The 20894-nt window shown below is 37.0% G+C and overlaps 1 long non-coding RNA gene across 2 annotated transcripts; it reads right to left on the bottom strand.

The window, feature by feature from the left end:
- Window positions 1-12195: 12195 nt before the first annotated feature.
- Window positions 12196-14858, bottom strand: LOC143757462 (uncharacterized). 2 transcript variants are annotated; one of them, XR_013210564.1, is made up of 4 exons: window positions 14764-14858; window positions 13932-14058; window positions 13679-13774; window positions 12196-12647 (listed from the first exon to the last, which is right to left on the bottom strand). It is a non-coding gene; the product is annotated as an uncharacterized LOC143757462 (long non-coding RNA). The 2 variants fall into 2 exon arrangements; XR_013210611.1 differs by having other exon boundaries at window positions 13663-13774; window positions 14764-14800.
- Window positions 14859-20894: the final 6036 nt, after the last annotated feature.

Consider the following 20894-nt stretch of genomic DNA (forward strand, 5'->3'; position numbering starts at 1 on the left):
ATACACACACACACACACACACACACACACACACACACACACACACACACACACACACACACACACACACACACACGGTTCGATCGCGCCCGCTCCTCTCCCTCCCTCTCTCTCTCTCGCGCACACACACACACAGTTCGATCGCGCTCGCGCCTCTCTCTCTCTCTCTCTCTCTCTCTCTCTCTCTCTCTCTCTCTCACACACACACACACAGTTCGATCGCGCCCGCGCCTCTCCCTCTCTCTCTCTCGCGCGCACACACACACACTTTGGCATTGAAATATTGACTTCGCAACCTGTTCATTATGCTGCGTTCAGACAAAACGCGAATTGAGCGAAATTTATCGCTATTTAGAGTTTTATTTATTTTTATACCGTATATATTCCGTGTAAATTCGTGCACAGAACCGTGACGCCCGTACCGATTCGGTTCAGTACCAGAGGTGGGCACAAATACATCAAAAACTATTTTGTTACAAAATACAAATACTGGCTCATGAAATGTAACACAATAAAATACAAAATACTGATGTGAAAAATGTATTTAAATGAAATACAAGTAATTAGTATTTTGAAAATACAAAAATACTCCCACAATAATCTTAAGTCTTTTTTTTTTATTACTTAAAAGGTCAATAACACAAATAGTAGCAATAACACAAATATGAGAAATGTGTAAGTTCAAAATGGCGAAGTAGCAAAATAAAAAATATGGGCATTTCACTAAATCTCTACAGGGCCTGAAATAGCTCCCTCTGACGTAAATGGCATGCATAGCTAAGTTCACATCAGTGGTGTCGTAGGCTGCCCTTAATAGCAAAACGTGTTTGATGTAGGCTACGTAGCCATATTATTACCGTTACTCTACTCGTGCCTTAAAGGACAAGTTTGGTATTTTACACTTAAAGCTCTGTTTTAAGATAGTTTCTGATGAAATAGAACGGTTAAGATTGAAATTTGGACAAATGCTGCTGTCCCGAGAATTTTCGGTTTCTGTGTTAGCACCCCCCCACCTATACAATGGTTTCATAGGGGCACTGGAACAATCATTCATAAAACGCATTAAACTTTAGTTTACAAAGACGTGAAACTCACCGAGTGGTCTGGGGTGTTCACTGATATGCTCACACAAAAATCGCTGCAAAAGATGCTTTCCAACCGGTGTTTTACCATTCGTTGTAAAACTGTGGACCTATTTTTCCAAACGCCTCACAACCGGACATTCTTCCGTTGAGAGCTTGAATATTAGACACTCCAGCCCAGTTGGTGGCGATAATGCACCTTTGCCAACGTTTGGATGGCGTAGTCTACGATACCGCGACTGGAAGACTACAGAAAGAATACAAACAACCCCATTTCCGTTTCCGTCGGCGGAGTAATAATGTTCCTCACAGACCATCAACAACATCCTAAACAAGTCAATGGAGTTGGACAAAAACTACGATAAACCTGTTGGAAAGCATCTTTTGCAGCAATTTTTGTGTAAAAATAACAGACGAGAATTTTCGTCACAAAATCAAAATTCCATTTTAATCATAATATATATGATTAATCATAATCATATTATGTGTGGGTTTGTTTTACACACGAGACTGCCCTGACCGCCTATGTCTTTTCCATAGTAGAATCGCGCTGCGTGCGCAATTACTAAAAAACAATAGGATTGCTGATTATTTTATAAAAAATCAATATCAATATTTCTCATATGTAATACGTTTAAAAACTTGAAAAAACTGCAGATTGGTGTTAAATTGTGAACGCTTGCTTAGCATGGAGATTTCAGTGGAGTTACGACACACGCGCTGTTTCATAATAGGAAGGGCCTATGATGTACTTTTATGAATGACAACACAGTGCATTGATCTCATAAGGCACAATTATTTTCTCTATAATGCCGTTCAATGTACAATATGTGTGTATGTAGACTGTATATTTTTCACAAAACACTTAATGCCGTTTTTAAGAGTTCAAAACTCATTCACTTCTTGGAGGGAGCCCGGTCTACAGGGTGTCATGTGATTTTCGTGCATCTAACCTGGACATTGCCATGGCCAACATCAGACCGAAAATATGGCAAAATCATTTACTATGGTGATTTTTCTTAAGTATTTAAGTATTTGAAATACTCCAAATAAACTCCCTCAAAATATTTTGTTACAAACTACATTTTATTTTTTCCACTCCTGCAAAATACAAATTATAAAATACACTAAAGTAATTAAATACGTATTCAAAATACATTTAATTGAAATACTGCCCATGTCTGTTCAATACGAATACATGTACCGTTCCACCCCTACTGTCTGGCGAACTCGATGACTTTTTAACATCAGAAAGAGTCTGTGAGGACATCTTGTAGCTTTTAGACCTTCTGGGGACCCTCTGAGCAGAAAAAAAGTTCAAAAGATCCCATATGGACTACTGTCTGGAGGACCTGACTTGAATTTTTAACATCAGAAAGAGTCAATGAGGACATCATGTAGCTTTTAGACCTTCTGGTGACCCTCTGAGCAGAAAAAAAGATCAAAAGCTCCCATAAGGACAACTGTCTAGCGGACTTGACTTGACTTTTTAACATCAGAAAAGTTCATAAGGACATTTTGTAGCTTTTAGATCTTCTGGGGACCCTCTGAGCAGAAAAAAAGATCAAAAGCTCCCATATGAACTACTGACTGGCGGACTTGACGACTTTTTAACGTCAGAAAGAGTCTATGAGGACATAATTTAGCTTTTAGACCTTCTGGGGACTCTCCGAGGAGAAAAAAAGTTCAAAAGCTCCCATATGGACTACTGTCTGGCAGACTTGACGACTTTTTAACATCAGAAAGAGTCTCTGAGGACACCATGTAGCTTTTAGACCTTATGGGGACCCTCTGAGCAGAAGAAAAAGTTCAAAAGATCCCATATGGACTACTGTCTGGGGACCTGACTTGACTTTTTAACATCAGAAAGAGTCAATGAGGACATCATGTAACTTTTAGACCTTTTGGGGACCCTCTGAGCAGAAAAAAAGTTCAAAAGCTCCCATATGGACTACTGTCTGGCTGACTTGACTTTTTAACATCAGAAAGAGTCTATGAGGACATCATGTAGCTTTTAGACCATCTGGGGACCCTCTGAGGAGAAAAAAAGTTCAAAAGCTTGCATATGGACTACTGTCTGGCGGACTTGTCTTGACTTTTTAACATCAGAAAGAGTCTTTAAGGACATCATGTAGCTTTTAGACCTTCTGGGGACCCTCTGAGGAGAAAAAAAGTTCAAATGGTCCCATATGGACTACTGTCTGGCAGACTTGACCTGACTTTTCAACATCAGAAAGAGTCTATGAGGACATCATGTAGCTTTTAGACCTTCTGGGGACCCTCTGAGCAGAAGAAAAGATCAAAAGCTCCCATATGAACTACTGTCTGGCAGACTTGACGACTTTTTTACATCATAAAGAGTCTTTGAGGACATCATGTAGCTTTTAGACCTTCTGTGGACACTCTGAGCATAAAAAAGATCAAAAGCTCCCATATGAACTACTGTATGGCAGACTTGACTTGACTTTTTAACATCAGAAAGAGTTTATGAGGACATCATGTAGCTTTTAGACCTTCTGTGGACCCTCTGAGCAGAAAGAAGGTTCAAAAGCTCCCATATGTACTACTGTCTGGCGGACTTGACTTGACTTTTTTAACATCAAAAAGAGTATATGAGGACACCATGAGGAGTATATGAGGACACCAAGGCTTTTAGACCTTCTGGAGACCCTCTAAGGAGAAAAAAAGTTCAAAAGGTCCCATATGGACTGTCAAGTCTGGCAGACTTGACATGACTTTTTAACATCAGAAAGAGTCTATGAGGACATCATGAGGCTTTTAGACCTTCTGGGGACCCTCTGACCAGAAAAAAAGATCAAAAGCTCCCATATGAACTACTGTCTGGCAGACTTGACGACTTTTTAACATCAGAAAGAGTCTATGAGGACATCATGTAGCTTGTAGACCTTCTGGGGACCCTCTGAGCAGAAAAAAAGATCAAAAGCTCCCATATGAACTACTGTCTGGCAGACTTGACTTGAATTTTTAACATCAGAAAGAGTCTATGAGGACATCATGTAGTTTTTAGACCTTCTGGGGACCCTCTGAGCAGAAAAAAAGATCAAAAGCTCCCATATGAACTACTGTCTGGCGGACTTGACTTGACTTTTTAACATCAGAAAGAGTCTATGAGGACATCATGTAGCTTTTAGACCTTCTGGGGACCCTCTGAGCAGAAAAAAGATCAAAAGCTCCCATATGAACTACTGTCTGGTGGACTTGACTTGACTTTTTAACATCAGAAAGAGTCTATGAGGACAGCATGTAGCTTTTAGACCTTCTGGGGGCCCTTTGAGGAGAAAAAAAGTTCAAAAGCTGCCATATGGACTACTGTCTGGCTTACTTGACGACTTTTTAACTTCAGAAAGTGTCTATGAGGACATCATGTAGCTTTTAGACCTGCTGGGGACCCTCTGAGTAGAAAAAAAGATCAAAAGCTCCCATATGGACTACTGTCTGGAGGACTTGACTTGAATTTTTAACATCAGAAAGAGTCTATGAGGACATCATGTAGTTTTTAGACCTTCTGGGGACCCTCTGAGCAGAAAGAAGGTTCAAAAGCTCCCATATGGACTACTGTCTGGCGGACTTGACTTGACTTTTTTCACATCAAAAAGAGTATATGAGGACACCATGTAGCTTTTAGACCTTCTGGGGACCCTCTGAGGAGAAAAAAAGTTCAAAAGGTCCCATATGGACTACTGTCTGGCAGACTTGACATGACTTTTTAACATCAGAAAGAGTCTATGAGGACATCATGTAGCTTTTAGACCTTCTGGGGACCCTCTGAGCAGAAAAAAGATCAAAAGCTCCCATATGAACTACTGTTTGGCAGACTTGACGACTTTTTAACATCAGAAAGAGTCTATGAGGACATCATGTAGCTTTTAGACATTCTGGGGACCTTCGAGTAGTGAGTGAGGCTGATGGAATAGGGGGTCCCATACGAGAGATGCAAGATATTGAAGATGATTTGGTTAAGGCTCAGCAAGAGGACCCAAATACTAATCTGCTTATTGAGGTGAAAAATAAGTCAGGGGATGATTGTAGGGAAGCTGAGCTAAACCCTGCTCTTGTTAAATATTTGCCAGTGTGGGACCAATTGCAGATCCAAAATCAGCGGTTGGTGAGGATACCTCCAGCAAATTCTGATGCTGCTTCTGCAGTGCAGGTGGTTTTACCAAGAAGTCTGGTTCCAGGGGTGTTGTCCATGCTGCATAATACATCCACTGGGGGGCATTTAGGGATACACAAGTTACAAGCTAAGGTGAAAGATCGTTTTTATTGGCCTGGGTGGTTTGGGGATGTTAAAAAATGGTGTAGGGAGTGTCATGATTGCGCATCTCGAAAGGCTCATGGAAGGGCCCCTTGTGCCCCTCTTCAGATGTCTGTGGTATTCTGCCCATATGAACGTGTGGCTGTTGATATACTGGGCCCATTACCAGAGACTCTAGATAAGAATAAGTATATTCTAATTATTGGTGACAATTTATCTAAATGGACTGAAGCATTCCCCCTTCCTAATCAAGAGGCTCAGTCCATTGCTAGAGTGTTGGTAGAGGAGTGGGTGTGCCGGTATGGAGTGCCTCAGAGTTTGCATTCTGATCGAGGGAGAAACTTTGAGTCTGGCCTGTTTAAGGAGTTATGTAGATTGCTGCAAATAAATAAGTCTCGTACTTCTCCGTATTGTCCTCAGTCTGATGGGCTAATAGAACGGTTTAATCGCACTTTATTATCAATGCTGTCATTGTTTGTGGATGAAAACCAGATGAAATGGGATAGATTGCTGCCATATGTGATGATGGCCTATCGTAACAGTGTGCAGGCAAGCACTGGGTTTACACAGTATAAGGTGTTATTCGAGCAAGAGATGGTCCTTCCAGTGGATATTCAACCCATTCTCACTCCCAAGGCGTCAAAAACTGAAGCATGGTCAAGCGCCCGAGGCGTCACATAGCCGAAGGTGCCCCTTGGCGTCACTCTGTGGCGCATTAGGAGCTCCATTGCTTTCAATGGGAAACCTGTGGCGGCAATAGCAGACGCGAATTGTATCAGTAGGAAATAGCGTTGAAGAAGTCTCATTCCGAACACATCGCGATGTTTGGCATCAGGTCACATGTGCCAGATGTTGGTAAGTAGTCGTGAATACGCTGTCCAAATAATGTTTGCTATAATGTCTTTTCTGTTTGTCGATATTAATCAGATTAGCTCTCTCATGTTCAGTCACTGCATTATATCTGCCATCTCCACGGAGGCTTTGCGTTTCATTGGTTTCTAATTCAAAACACATTACTAAACTAACATAATTAAACACTGTCTGTCACGTGACGTGCTATAACTTAGGCCTAGACCTTCAATCAGTTAATCATATATGAAATATATATTCATATCAGGTTCAAAGTAGTAATTACTTCCAAAGTGGTATTTGTAGTGGAAGCGCAGTAAGCACAAAACTTACCATGCTTTTACCACAGTATTTGCAGTTTTAATGTGTCATTTGTTGTAAATGCACAGTAACCACAACACTTACCATGCTTTTGCCACAGTATTTGCAGTTTTAATGTGTCATTTGTTGTAAATGCACAGTAACCACAAAACTTACCATGCTTTTACCACAGTATTGGTAGTTTTAAAGTAATATTTGTTGTAAATGCATAGTAACCACAACACTTACCATGCTTTTATCACAGTATTTGCAGTTTTAATGTGTCACTTCTTGTAAATGCACAGTAACCACAAACCACCATGCTTTGGTGCAACCACCATGCTTTTGCCACAGTATTTGCAGTTTTAATGTGTCATTTGTTGTAAATGCACAGTAACCACAAAACTTACCATGCTTTTACCACAGTATTGGTAGTTTTAAAGTAATATTTGTTGTAAATGCATAGTAACCACAACACTTACCATGCTTTTATCACAGTATTTGCAGTTTTAATGTGTCACTTCTTGTAAATGCACAGTAACCACAAAACTTACCATGCTTTTACCTCAGTATGGGTAGTTTTAAAGTAATATTTGTTGTAAATGCATAGTAAGCACAACACTTACCATGCTTTTACCACAGTATTTGCAGTTTTAATGTGTCATTTGTTGTAAATGCACAGTAACCACAAAACTTACCATGCTTTTACCTCAGTATTGGTAGTTTTAAAGTAATATTTGTTGTAAATGCATAGTAACCACAACACTTACCATGCTTTCATCACAGTATATGCAGTTTTAATGTGTCATCTGTTGTAAATGCACAGTAACCACAAAACTTACCATGCTTTTACCTCAGTATTTTTTTAGCAATATATAGCAATATTTGTTGTAAATGCATAGTAACCACAACACTTACCATGCTTTTAATGCCTAATAATTTAAAATCCAAAAATTGTAAGGTATATCTGTAATTTTTCCTTTAAATAATCCTATATATTATACATAATAATATTTTATTTTCTCTTTTTTCAGCTGAAAAGACCAAAAGGGCCTTTTGGACTCAGTCAGCTCATTATTGTTTGAGGAGAAGTAAACGGGAGACGAAAAGCTACAAAGGCAAATATTCACAATGGTATGTATGTGTTGGTTTTAACCTGTAATCAAACATTTTATCAATCATTTGTTGTTTCTTAAACCTTGTCTTACAAAACCCATAGCCCAATCAGTACAAACATAGTCTCTAAGTCTTAATAATTCACAAGATTTAACAAGTTCTCAAATTCATACGATGCACATACATATTTGTGTACTCGTACATAATCCTGCAGCTTTTACTCCTAGTGCTGTCATTGGCTACTGCCTCAATTCCTGTACATATTTATCGCGATATTTGCAAATCAGTTGCAGATGCCCCACACACTGTCAGAAAGTTTATATTAATTGCATTGTATTATTTAAAATCATTACAAATTGGACCCTGTCTGTTGATGTTCCAATGATACATGATGTCTCTCCACACCTAAAAGCTAAAAAGCTAATCTGACTTGTCACACGACATCAGATACTCGATTATTTTGTCATGATCAGATCAGTTACACTGCTGATAACTGTCCCATTTGCATGTAAATCGTGTTATTTTTGCTTGCCATTAATGACATACTTTTAATCATGCCCACATATCAGTAAACTTATTACATAAATGCATTTAACATTTAATTATCCAATCTCTTTACAGAAAAATATCCCACAGTTATGGATAAACTCACAACATAATCATCAAGTCCTGTGCTGGGCACATTGGGCAACAAGTGTCCTCCAACGTATTCAATCCGTGGACTAGTTCTCCACATCTTTCCATGGGACACTGACATTCTTCAGGTGTTCGTGAAACATCTGTCTCCATGTCTTCCTTGGTCTTCGCTGTCTCCTGCATCCTCCTGGTGGTGTCCACTTCATTACTGTCTTTGTGCGGTGTTGTTTGGGCATGCGTAGGATGTGTACTTGAGGTCTGCCTAATGCCTTTATAAAATAAGCTTCAGTGCTCATCAGGAGTTTTGGTAAAGGACATATTCATTGACATCCATTAGTTCTAGTCATGCAGCGACTTCATGGTGCAATAGTCAAATGTATATTTCTGCAAGTGTATATAGCAGGTGTTTGTCCGAACAATTGAAGATAGTGAGAGTGTTCAGGAAAACCTTTTGAAAATAATAAATATTTATGGAATTCTGTTTGGTGCTGAAAGAGTATTACAGAAATGAGACACTTGACAACTGGACATTATTCTGTGAGTTTGTTACCTTTACATTTAGATGAACTTAATGTCCGGCATTTAGCTTCATTAAACCTTGTATTACAGTGGTTACTATAGTAAATATCCACCATAATTGCATCTATGGTATCATTATATCACTGCCTGGTTAATGTAAATGTAATATACCCGTCAATGTATTTTATAGAAACTTTTTCTTGCTGACATTTATAATCATTAACTATTTTAATTTTTCTTTCATTTAGTTTCATTTAATAAAAGTGAACAATAATCACAAGGATATAAAACTATAGTTGAGAATGTAAAATGTTGTGCTTAAGTTTCTGCCTATTTGTTATTTAAAGGGAGGAAGAAACAAATATATTTTCACATAACAAAGTTAAGTCTCATTTCTTGGTTTGTAAAAAATATTACTTCATCATAGTGATTTTTTTTAAATGTTACTGTATGTGTAACTGTAATAGATTGCCTCTGTATCTGGCTATTTTTTTGTATATAATTAACCGACTACAGTTGTGCAGTAGTTTTGGCACTACATTTGTCTTTAAACAGTTTGACATTAAATATTGGAATTCAGTATTTACAATCTAAATTGTGTGCATTCATTATGCTTTTGTTACATTTATTTGAATTCCAATAGTTCAGATGGTGGAGAATGGCATAAAGAAGTGATTATGTCAGGGTCTTGCTCTGGCAACTTTGTCTGTGTTGTCTTTGTTTCATGTCTCTATGTTTGTGTTGGCCATGTGCTCCTCTGTTCCTGCCTCCTTGTTTCCCTGTACCACGCCCTCTTGTCTAGTTGAATCCTCGTTTGTCTGAGTGTTGTCACCTGTTCCTCATATTCTCGGCTCCCTTGTTTTCAGTCCTCGTTTACGTGAGTGTGTTCACCTGTTCCTTGTCTAAGTGTTCTCACCTGTTACTCTTGTTAACTCCCTTTATGTGTGTGCTCTTTCCCTCATGTGTTGCCAGTTCGTTAGATGTTGTACTTCTTTGCTACATAGTTTGTTTCTTGTGACTAAAGTCTACAGTGTTTTATTTGTAGAAGTATTTTGTTCTTTAGTTCTGCCATCGGTCCTGTCTGTCTTGTCTTCTGTGTCTCTAGTTCCAGTCCTGCTAGCAGAGTGTCCCTGACTGTTTACACTCTTGGCTTTGGAGGTAGCCTGGTGCTGAGCCTGAGATCCCTGAGTGCCTTGCTGGAGTACTTACAAGTTCCTGTCTGGCTACTGCTAGTATTCTGAGGTCTCATTCTGCTCTGCCATTTCTACTCTCCAGCTTCCAGTTCTCTTGCTAGTTACAAGTGCTGCTCGGCTAGTTACTACGGCTGTCATTGTGTCTCATCCCTGCCTATTGTTTGGACTGTTCACCTCTCCCAACACATCCTGTCTTCAGTCTACTGTTTGTCAATAAAACCTGTTAACACTCGTTCTGCATTTGAGTCCTCCATCATAGACCCGTGACAGATTAAGTTTATACCTTTGATATACTGTATATACACTGTAAATGTTAGAAACACTATAGTACATTTAATAATCTTTAATTAAAATACTGCAAAACTACTCCTGCTGTAGACCATTGCTTTGAAAAAAAGTTTCTCTTTCAAATGCATTTATGCATGAGTCAAATAATCAAAAAAACTAATTTGTGTCATTGATCGTGTGAACTCGTTTTTGGATGATAAGCACACACAGGAGTTTTTTGTTTTTAAATGTGAGTTTTATTATTTAATTAGAAGGAATACATATTTAACAGGCCAAATATTAAATCTATCCCTGCAGCCGGAACCAGAAGAGATCTGTCATCATTTACCATAAATGGGCAAGTAAGTGTGACGCATCTGTTCAGCTGGGTTGTCATTGGCTGTGACTGCATCGCAGAACTTGGTGTGATTGGATTATCTTTTAACCCATATAAAACGGCGCTTCATGTTACAAAGTATGTTTTGGTGTTATTATCACGTTAGTTATACAATAAGTTAACTATAAAATGTCTCTATGCTGTGGGAAAATACTCCTTTATCGAGATTCCAACCCTAACCCTTAGCATTTCTGCACATCTCAATGAACTACAGCACCACGTTTCCTGTTGCATTGGTAGAATGACAGAGATATGTGGGTAATGTAGTTTAAAACGTTTAGCAATTAAACAATACATTTTAAATAAATAATATATTTAATGGACAACTGGATATCTAAATGTTCATTGTGCAAACCTTTATGACATAAACTGCCTTTATGACAGACTGAAATGTGATATTTTACTGTGAGCACTTTTAAGAAAAACCTTCATGCCAGCTTTCCATATATGTCTGAAAACTGTGCCCAACATTTAGTAAACATAGCATAAGCATTTGTCCTGCCGATTTTCTCTTTGATACACTAACCAGACTTTAAGTTACACCCATTTGAAATGTGTATTTGTTTGCTCTTCCGGGGGCCGTTGCTGGGTCGTTGCTGAGCCCCTGAGGGTGGAAGGGCAGTGCAATCTACACACATCTATTCTCCTCATCATGGACAACAAACTTTGTTTAGTCACATTTAAATACCAGACTATTTTATCTTTTCCCCCCTTTTCTATTCTAACATCATGCATGTATTAGGTTTTGATGGGTATTGTGAGACCATCTGATATGGAAATATTTTAAAGAAATGCTGTAATATATAACAATAATAATAATTAATATGTATTTACTTTTTTTGCATGAACACCAACAAATATAATGGATGAACCTGCAACAACTTGTCATTATCCAATTTCCAGTGTTGGCAGTAAACAAATATCAATTTATATATTTACACTTTACTATTACACAACGATAATGCACTATTTAGTAAAACAACAGGGGTGGTGATGGCGCAGTGGATAAGACACATGCCTTTGGTGTGAGAGACACAGGTTCGAATCCACTGTGAGACACCAATGTGTCCCTGAGCAAGACAATTAACCCCTATTTGCTCCAGAGGCGTGCGACCTCTGAAATATAGCAATTGTAAGTCGCTTTGGATAAAAGCGTCAGCTAAATGAATAAATGTAAACAACAAAGAAACAGTGCCAACATTTCTATCTCACCCCCTCTGATTGCTTCTTATATGCCTGACATCAGTAATATCTATGATTTCATACTAAATGCAGTAGATGTACTAGAATGATCAACATGGATCTTCTTAAATTATGATTGAAGTGTTTGTAGTAATATAACCCACTGCAGCCTCTTGTTATTCACATACCTTCCCTTCATTTCACTGAAAACTGGCATACTTCTCACATTCAAGCATGTGCAACTTTTAGTGCATTGTTGTCCCAAATATCATTAACTAGATCAAAAATGTTTATGTCCTATTTTTAAATTATGAACTAAACTCATAAGAAATTAAAATTTCTCAAATAAAATATTACATTTACTGTACCAAACACCACTTTTAATACACAATATTCACCATATTTTATTAAACAATACTTTATTGGAGGACACAGCATAAAGTTGATAAAGTAGCATAAAGACAAACGAGATTCAAGATAAATAAAAATGGGTCTTCAAAAATACATTAACATCACATTAATCCATTCACAGCTGCTGAAGCCACATAATGAGTGCCAGAGAATCATATTCAGTCACCTATGATACAGAAAACATTGTGTTGATATTGTGTTGGAAAATAATGATTCATTATCACAGCTAAACTGGTTTCTTGCTCTTCCCTGTACATGTCTCTATCGTGTTCATGTTCTTCTTCCTCATCTAAACAGTTTGTTCAGTTGTGCCCTACAGTACAACTGATGAACAGAAGATGTGATCACTGATGTGGTGTAGCTTTTTCTCAGAGGAAGAAGTCTCAACATCCCATCGTCAGGTGTTCTCCAGTCCTGGTCTGAAAGTAAAACAAACAATTCAAATTAAGTTGTTTAATGGACAGTCAGGTCAGCTTCTGTTGTGTGTTATTTAAAGCAGTGATGGGCTACTCTGGCCCTCAGTGTCCACTGTCCTGTAGATTTAGCTCCAACCTCAAACCCCCCTGCCTATGTCCACAAGTAAACCTGGAGACTTTGGTTAAAATGTTCAGATGTGCTCAATTAGGGTTTGATGTAAACTCTCCACCTCAAAAAGGAGAACGCAAAAGGGCCTGAGTTGCCTGTTCCTTATTTAAATTTACAAAGCAGTAGTCAGTACATTATATTATACACATTGAAGTATTATATATATATATATAAAATTGCAGCAAATACAGGTGAGACTCGAAAAATGTTAATATCGTGCAAAACATTTAGCAATTTTTTTATCATGCAAAACTTTATTTCAGTAATTCAACTTAAAAGGTGAAACTAATATATTGTACAGACTAATTACATGTAAAGTGAGATATTTCAAGCCTTTATTTGTTACAATTTGGATGATTATGGCTTACAGCTATGAAAACCCCAAAATTAGAATATTGTGAAAAGGTTTTCATAGCTGTAAGCCAAAATTATATCATCAAAATTATAACAAATAAAGGCTTGACATATCTCACTTTGCATGTCATGAATGAGTCTATATAATATATTAGTTTCACCTTTCAAGTTGAATTTTCTGAAATAAATGAACTTTTGCACGATATTCTAATTTTTCGAGTTTCACCTGTAATATGAGTTAAGTACTGAAAAAAAAAAAACTGTTTTACCCATATCAACAGTAACCTGTTTTAAAAGATATTTTAGAAAGGCATGATCTCTTTGAGCCTTTGCCAGTGATGCTTGATTTCTTTCAAGACAACACACTCTTCTGTCACTTGTTTCAAGAGCTTTACTTGGTGAATAACCAAGTGATAACCTGTACAATGTAAAATTGTCAACATCAAATGATGTACTAGCCTACATATTACAGCATTGTTTCAATACAAGACATACAAATGGCCTCGCACACCTTTCTGTCTTTGGGCACCGGATGTTCCTTCCTCACCGAAACAAAGGATTCATTCGATTAGCTTGCGTTGATATAAGGACTGGTCTCCCTTCTCTGCTGTAAAACAAAAAAAGTCTCTACTTACTCTATGTGCAATTACTATTGTTCTTAAAACATAGAAATGAAGACAGTTATAAATAAGTTATTTTACCATACGCTTCAGGAGAGAGCATTTGATGAGTAAATACTGTTTGAAATATTGTAGGATCTTTACCTGGGAAGGGCTGATCACGGCAAGATTCGCTGCGTCTCACTAGTACTGGAACTCTTGTGAGGGTCGGCTCTTAAAATAGCTGTTGAGTTTGATGTTGTAGAGATCTTAAAAAAAGGACTAAGTAATCCTGCAAGACAGAAAGGAAGGTAATTTTATTACATTACAAGCAAGTAGAAAGTTTATAAATAACAGTAGGATTTATTTCTGTATAGAGTGTTGCATAATTAAATGTTAAATGCATTTATGTAATAAGTTTACTGATATGTGGGCATGATTAAAAGTATGTCATTAATAGCAAGCAAAAATAACACGATTTACATGCAAACGGGACAGTTATCAGCAGTGTAACTGATCTGATCATGACAAAATAATCGAGTATCTGATGTCGTGTGACAAGTCAGATTAGCTTTTCCACTCTTGCAAACAGACAGAGGTAGGTCATGAGGTGTGGAGAGACATCATGTATCATTGGAACATCAACAGACAGGGTCCAATTTGTAATCATTTTAAATAATGCAATTAATATAAACTTTCTGACAGTGTGTGGGGCATCTGCAACTGATTTGCAAATATCGCGATAAATATGTACAGGAATTGAGGCAGTAGCCAATGACAGCACTAGGAGTAAAAGCTGCAGGATTATGTATGAGTATACAAATATGTATGTGCATCGTATGAATTTGAGAACTTGTTAAATCTTGTGAATTATTTAGACTTATTATTGAGACTATGTTTGTACTGATTGGGCTATGGGTTTTGTAAGACAAGGTTTAAGAAACAACAAATGATTGATAAAATGTTTGATTACAGGTTAAAACCAACACATACATACCATTGTGAATATTTGCCTTTGTAGCTTTTCGTCTCCTGTTTACTTCTCCTCAAACAATAATGAGCTGACTGAGTCCGAAAGGCCCTTTTGGTCTTTTCAGCTGAAAAAAGAGAAAATAAAATATCATTATGTATAATATATTTAAAGGAAAAATTACAGATTTACCTTACAATTTTTGGATTTTAAATTATTAGGCATTAAAAGCATGGTAAGTGTTGTAGTTACTATGCATTTACAACAAATATTACTATAAAACTACCAATACTGAGGTAAAAGCATGGTAAGTTTTGTGGTTACTGTGCATTTACAACAAATGACACATTAAAACTGCAAATACTGTGGTAAAAGCATGGTAAGTGTTGTGGTTACTATGCATTTACAACAAATATTACTTTAAAACTACCAATACTGAGGTAAAAGCATAGTAAGTTTTGTGGTTACTGTGCATTTACAACAAATGATACATTAAAACGGCAAATACTGTGGTAAAAGCATGGTAAGTGTTGTGGTTACTATGCATTTACCAGAGGTGGGAGTAAGCACACATGTGCAAGTCACAAGCAAGTCTCAAGTCTTAACCTTCGAGTCTCAAGCAAGTTCAAGTAAATTTTTTATAAAGGCAAGTCAAGTCAAGTCACTGCCTTATGTCAAGCAAGTCAAGTCAAGTCGTAGCTTGGGTCACAAGTCACTGGCAAGTCATACAAACGTTTGACGATTTCACTGAATTTATATATTAAAATAAGTTAAAACTACAGAAGTTGTGGACTATGGTTTTATTTGCAACATTTTTTTTAATATATGCATTTCCACATATAGCTGAGTGGTTACTACAATAAAAATCTAAATGTAACTGAAATTAGGCCAACATTAAAGCATGAAAAATAAATATGCCTCAAACATGGCAGAAGACCATTAAAAGGTATTAAACAATTCACAATTCAAGTATAATTCCTATGCGACCAAAGGCATTCTTCAAACTGGCTTCCCCTTAATACAAGTTATATATTTTTAATTATGAAGTTAAAACCGCCAATAGGTGGCGCCAAATTACCGTATTAATGTACGAGTCATAGAAGCATTCATTTTAAACTTATGTTCAAAACGGCAGATTCGTTCTGGAACTAAGCAACTACTGAATCACAAATACGCATAACTCTTTCTGTGGCTTGTTTGCAACTATTGTCATTTGAGAAATCGAGCAAAAACAGAAAATATTTGGAATATTAGGCTATGTCTAAATGTCACATCACAATATTCACTCTTTGTTTACTGAACTGTTTTATAAATTCATTAGCACATTTGCAATCGCGTCAATATTCTGGAAATATTTTTAAAATATAATTATGAATTATGAAAATAACTCATATATACTCAGGGCACTTTTTTCCACCACATTTTGAATTTTGGGTGCAATATTATTTCTGCTGGCATTTTGATAACATCTAATAGATGTAACCCCTGATAACTTCTATCCCTGCTTTAAGAGAAACATAAAACACGACAAAACATTAACAGTTTTCTATGTTGTTTTTTTGTCATTTGAAAGAACGACATATTTGGCTTTAAAGCATGATTTAAAAAGAAATGTGGCAAATGTTATACAAAACATATGACATTATTAATTATCTTTTGAATATTGACAACATTAAGCTACATTTGAAAACATAATTGTGTATAAAGAGGCATGCTGTTTTGACCAATATTCTCGATTTAAAGATAGTCAAATTAATTATAACAAACAGGTTAAATAAGCCGTATACTTTTAGACGTGGTGAATGAAGTTCGACTGTTCGAGGTTGTGATGGTCGTCCGATATCCCTTGCCAGTTATTATGCGTACAGCAAATCTTCTTGTATGAATACATTCAATTTCTAGTGTTTATATCCAAAAAGAAACGATGCTGGGAGATGTTTTTGTATTTAGCGCGCTCACCGCGATGTATGTTTTTTCTGGGCTTGTGCAGTGTCACGCAATCGCGCAGAATCTGATGACTGGCGTCAATGGTTCCGTTGCTTTCATTTTGTTCATCAATTCATGTTGCGATGATAAACAGTGTTGGGAAGGATACTTTCAAAACGTATTTCGTTACAGAATACAGAATACATGCCCAAAAATGTAATTTGTAACGTATTCCGTTACGTTACTCAATCTGAGTAACGTATTCTGAATACTTGGATTACTTCCACATTGAATTGCATTTTAAAAGTATAGGAATGCGGCCATCAAATCCTGCTTACTAAACAGGCCTATTCTGGTGTGTTTTTCTGTTCCAACTGGCTGAATGTGTTAGGCCCATGTCTTCCTGAAAGTGCAATATATTATAATTTGCTATAGAAGAACAAAGACTATAAGTGTATGTTGCGGTCACCGGTGCGGTGATGAGGTGGTGATGCGTTCATGTAACATGTAAATGTGGCGCTGCCAATAAAGCACCTGAAAGCTGCCACAAAGAACCGGCAAAAGTAATGACTGAATATGTTAGTGTCGGCTGCAAAGATGAAGTTGACGATGCTGACCGCGATCTTCGCAGCAGCCTAGTGAACGCGCTGGAGAGAAATGCACATTTCATACGGATTACATAAACAGAGAACAGTCTGTTTTCTTTCGTTTTGAATTGTTCTGTTTAAAAGTAGACATGTCTGTGAGACAAGTAGGCTAGCCTACCTTACACGCTAAGTTTCGGTTCATTTATGAGATGAGCCCCAGTTCACGCACCAGCGCCTCCATGCCGTGATATCTATTGTCTGCTATATTTACTACTTATTTATTAATTCCAGCCAATTTGGTTGATGAAACATTGATTAAAATTAAGATACAATTAATACAAATCGAAATTCACTTTAAAGAAAGGCTTTGTGCATCTGTTTGATGTCTCTGTGAAAGTTTTAAAGCAGTCTTTTAGTGCCGCTTTCAGAGTGGTCACGTCCGTAACATTGTTTTTTCCTCATAAATGCGAACAAGAAAAATAAAATAAAATGAATATTTTATGTTCTGTGGAGAGCCAACCCTTCTTCATCCGGTGGGTATTACTTTTGGTTTGCGCCGTGTAGCCTAATTCACAGAAGTACTAAAAAATATTTGGCCTAAAAGTTAAATATTTTTTGTGTCACGCATGTTTATTTCCCTCATATTAAATATAAAACGCATGTGTAGACAGATATTTTTCTAATGTCTGGACTCCTTTATTAAGGGAGTATGGATATACAAACAGACATTTCAATATATTGGTATTAAATGACATTTGCAGTCAAAACTTGAAATATAGCCTACATTCTCAGAAAATGCATGTCCATAACGCAATTGCTAAATTTTAAATAATTATTCCGCAACTAGTTTTGTGGTGTATGTATACGTATTTTATAATCTTAACTTCAAATAATACTAATAGTAATTTAAAGATGTGGTAGCATTGGATCTGGACGGGAAGGATAACTCTGATAGTTGGAAGGGGTGAGTCGCAATTTTGCCTTCACGCATGCAATACAGGTTCGTGGATCTGAGTGTAGCGATTTCGGTTTCATATCGCATATTGTTACAGCCCTGTAGCTAGTAGCCTACCTGATACAACTATAAGATAGCAAGGTGACCAGTAAAACTACAGCAGACCCCTGGCTAATTAAAAAAAAAAAAAACTTTAAGATGATTCTTCAGGTTGGAGGTGGAGTCTTTGGACGCTGAAAGGAGGATGGTTGCTTGCAAGCAGAGGTTGCACTGCACAGTTATATTTGTTCTCCCTTCTCTTTCTTTAATGTGAAATACTGTTTGAATTTCCAAGATAGAAATGCATTCTTGCCCTGGCTCTGTTGTTCCGGCTCCATACATCTAGCTCCCGCTGCTCCTCTTCCGACTCCATTGTGACTGATCACGCAAACCGCGCATTTTTTTGTTTTCATATTGGGGCTTCTGGGAAATGCATGGAGTTGCCTTAATTTCTTTAGAGAGTGAATAAACTCACGAAACAGAAAAGTATCGTCATGTAATCCATTGATTTCAACAATGTAACTGTATTCTAAATACCAACTATTTAAATTGTAACTGTAACGGAATACAGTTACTCATAATTTGTATTCTGAATACGTAACGCCGGTACATGTATTTCGTTACTCCCCAACACTGATGATAAATGTATATCAAGTCATTCTCGAGTCATACAGTTCAAGTCAAGTCAAGTCTCAAGTCATTGGATCTCAAGTCGAAGTCAAGTCGAGTCATTTTTTTAAATTTAGTCAAGCAAGTCTCAAGTCTTTAAATTTGCGACTCGAGTCTGACTCGAGTCAAGTCATGTGACTCGAGTCCCCCATCTCTGGCATTTACAACAAATATTACTTTAAAACTACCAATACTGAGGTAAAAGCATGGTATGTTTTGTGGTTACTGTGCATTTACAACAAATATTACTTTAAAACTACAAATACTGAGGTAAAAGCATGGTAAGTTTTGTGGTTACTGTGCATTTACAACAAATATCACTTTAAAACTATCAATACTGAGGTAAAAGCATGGTAAGTTTTGTGGTTACTGTGCATTTACAACAAATATTACTTTAAAACTACAAATACTGTGGTAAAAGCATGGTAAGTTTTGTGGTTACTGTGCATTTACAACAAATATTACTTTAAAACTACCAATACTGTGGTAAAAGCATGGTAAGTGTTGTGGTTACTATGCATTTACAACAAATATTACTTTAAAACTACAAATACTGAGGTAAAAGCATGGTAAGTTTTGTGGTTACTGTGTATTTACAACAGATGACACATTAAAACTGCAAATACTGTGGTAAAAGCATGGTAAGTGTTGTGCTTACTGCGCTTCTACTACAAATATCACTTTGGAACTAATATCTACTACTACTACTATCTACTAATATCTGAACCTGATATGAATATATTATATTTCATAACTGATTGAAGGTCTAGGCCTAAGTTATAGCACGTCACGTGACAGACAGTGTTTAATCACGTTAGTTTAGTAATGTGTTTTGAATTAGAAACCAATGAAACGCAAAGACTCCGTGGAGATGGCAGATATAATGCAGTGACTGAACATGAGAGAGCTAGCAGCTAATCTAATTAATATCGACAAACAGAAAAGACATTATAGCAAACATTATTTGGACAGCGAGCGTATTTACGACTACTTACCAACATCTGGCACACGTGACCTGATGCCAAACATCGCGATGTGTTCGGAATGAGACTTCTTCGACGCTATTTCCTACTGATACAATTCGCGTCTGTTATTGCCGCCACAGGTTTCCCATTGAAAGCAATGGAGCTCCTAATGCGCCACAGAGTGACGCAAAGGGGCGCCTTCGGCGTCTGTTGTTTGACGCCGCGGGCGCTTGACCATGCTTCAGTTTTTGACGCCTTGGGAGTGAGAATGGGTTGTGGGAGATGACTTTGTCTACATCACAGGCATTGACCTTTCTTTACAGTTTTTCACTATTGCTAAGACACATTTCTTAAAACCTTCGCCCATTTTCTCACAACATTAAACTCAAATCCAAATTTTCAAACTAAACTCTCAAAAATTGCTGTACTCAAAATCAAATAGGCTAATGTTTTCAGATCATACACACGAGTCAATAATAAAAAATAAAAAAAAACTACAACTAGATGCCTGTATAGCTCTCTGGAGAGGCTTGTGAATTCTCAAGTAGATTTGGACAAAATTACTTACTTTTAAGCTGTGGATTTGAATGTATTTTTTTTATTTTTTATTCTCAAATAATACTTTTTGTCAAGGGTTATATATACAGGTCCTTCTCAAAAAATTAGCATATTGTGATAAAGTTAATTATTTTCCATAATGTAATGATAAAAATTAAACTTTCATATATTTTAGATTCATTGCACACCAACTGAAATATTTCAGGTCTTTATTGTTTTAATACTGATGATTTTGGCATACAGCTCATGAAAACCCAAAATTCCTGTCTCAAAAAATTAGCATATCATGAAAAGGGTCTCTAAACAAGCTATTAACCTAATCATCTGAATCAACTAATTAATTATAAACACCTGCAAAAGATTCCTGAGGCTTTTAAAAACTCCCAGCCTGTTTCATTACTCAAAACCGCAATCATGCCGACCTGACTGCTGTCCAGAAGGCCATCATTGACACCCTCA

This window comes from Siphateles boraxobius, unplaced genomic scaffold (genome assembly GCF_051911475.1).
Source record: "Siphateles boraxobius isolate OS27281-9 unplaced genomic scaffold, OSU_SipBor_1 1, whole genome shotgun sequence".
NCBI lineage: Eukaryota > Metazoa > Chordata > Actinopteri > Cypriniformes > Leuciscidae > Siphateles > Siphateles boraxobius.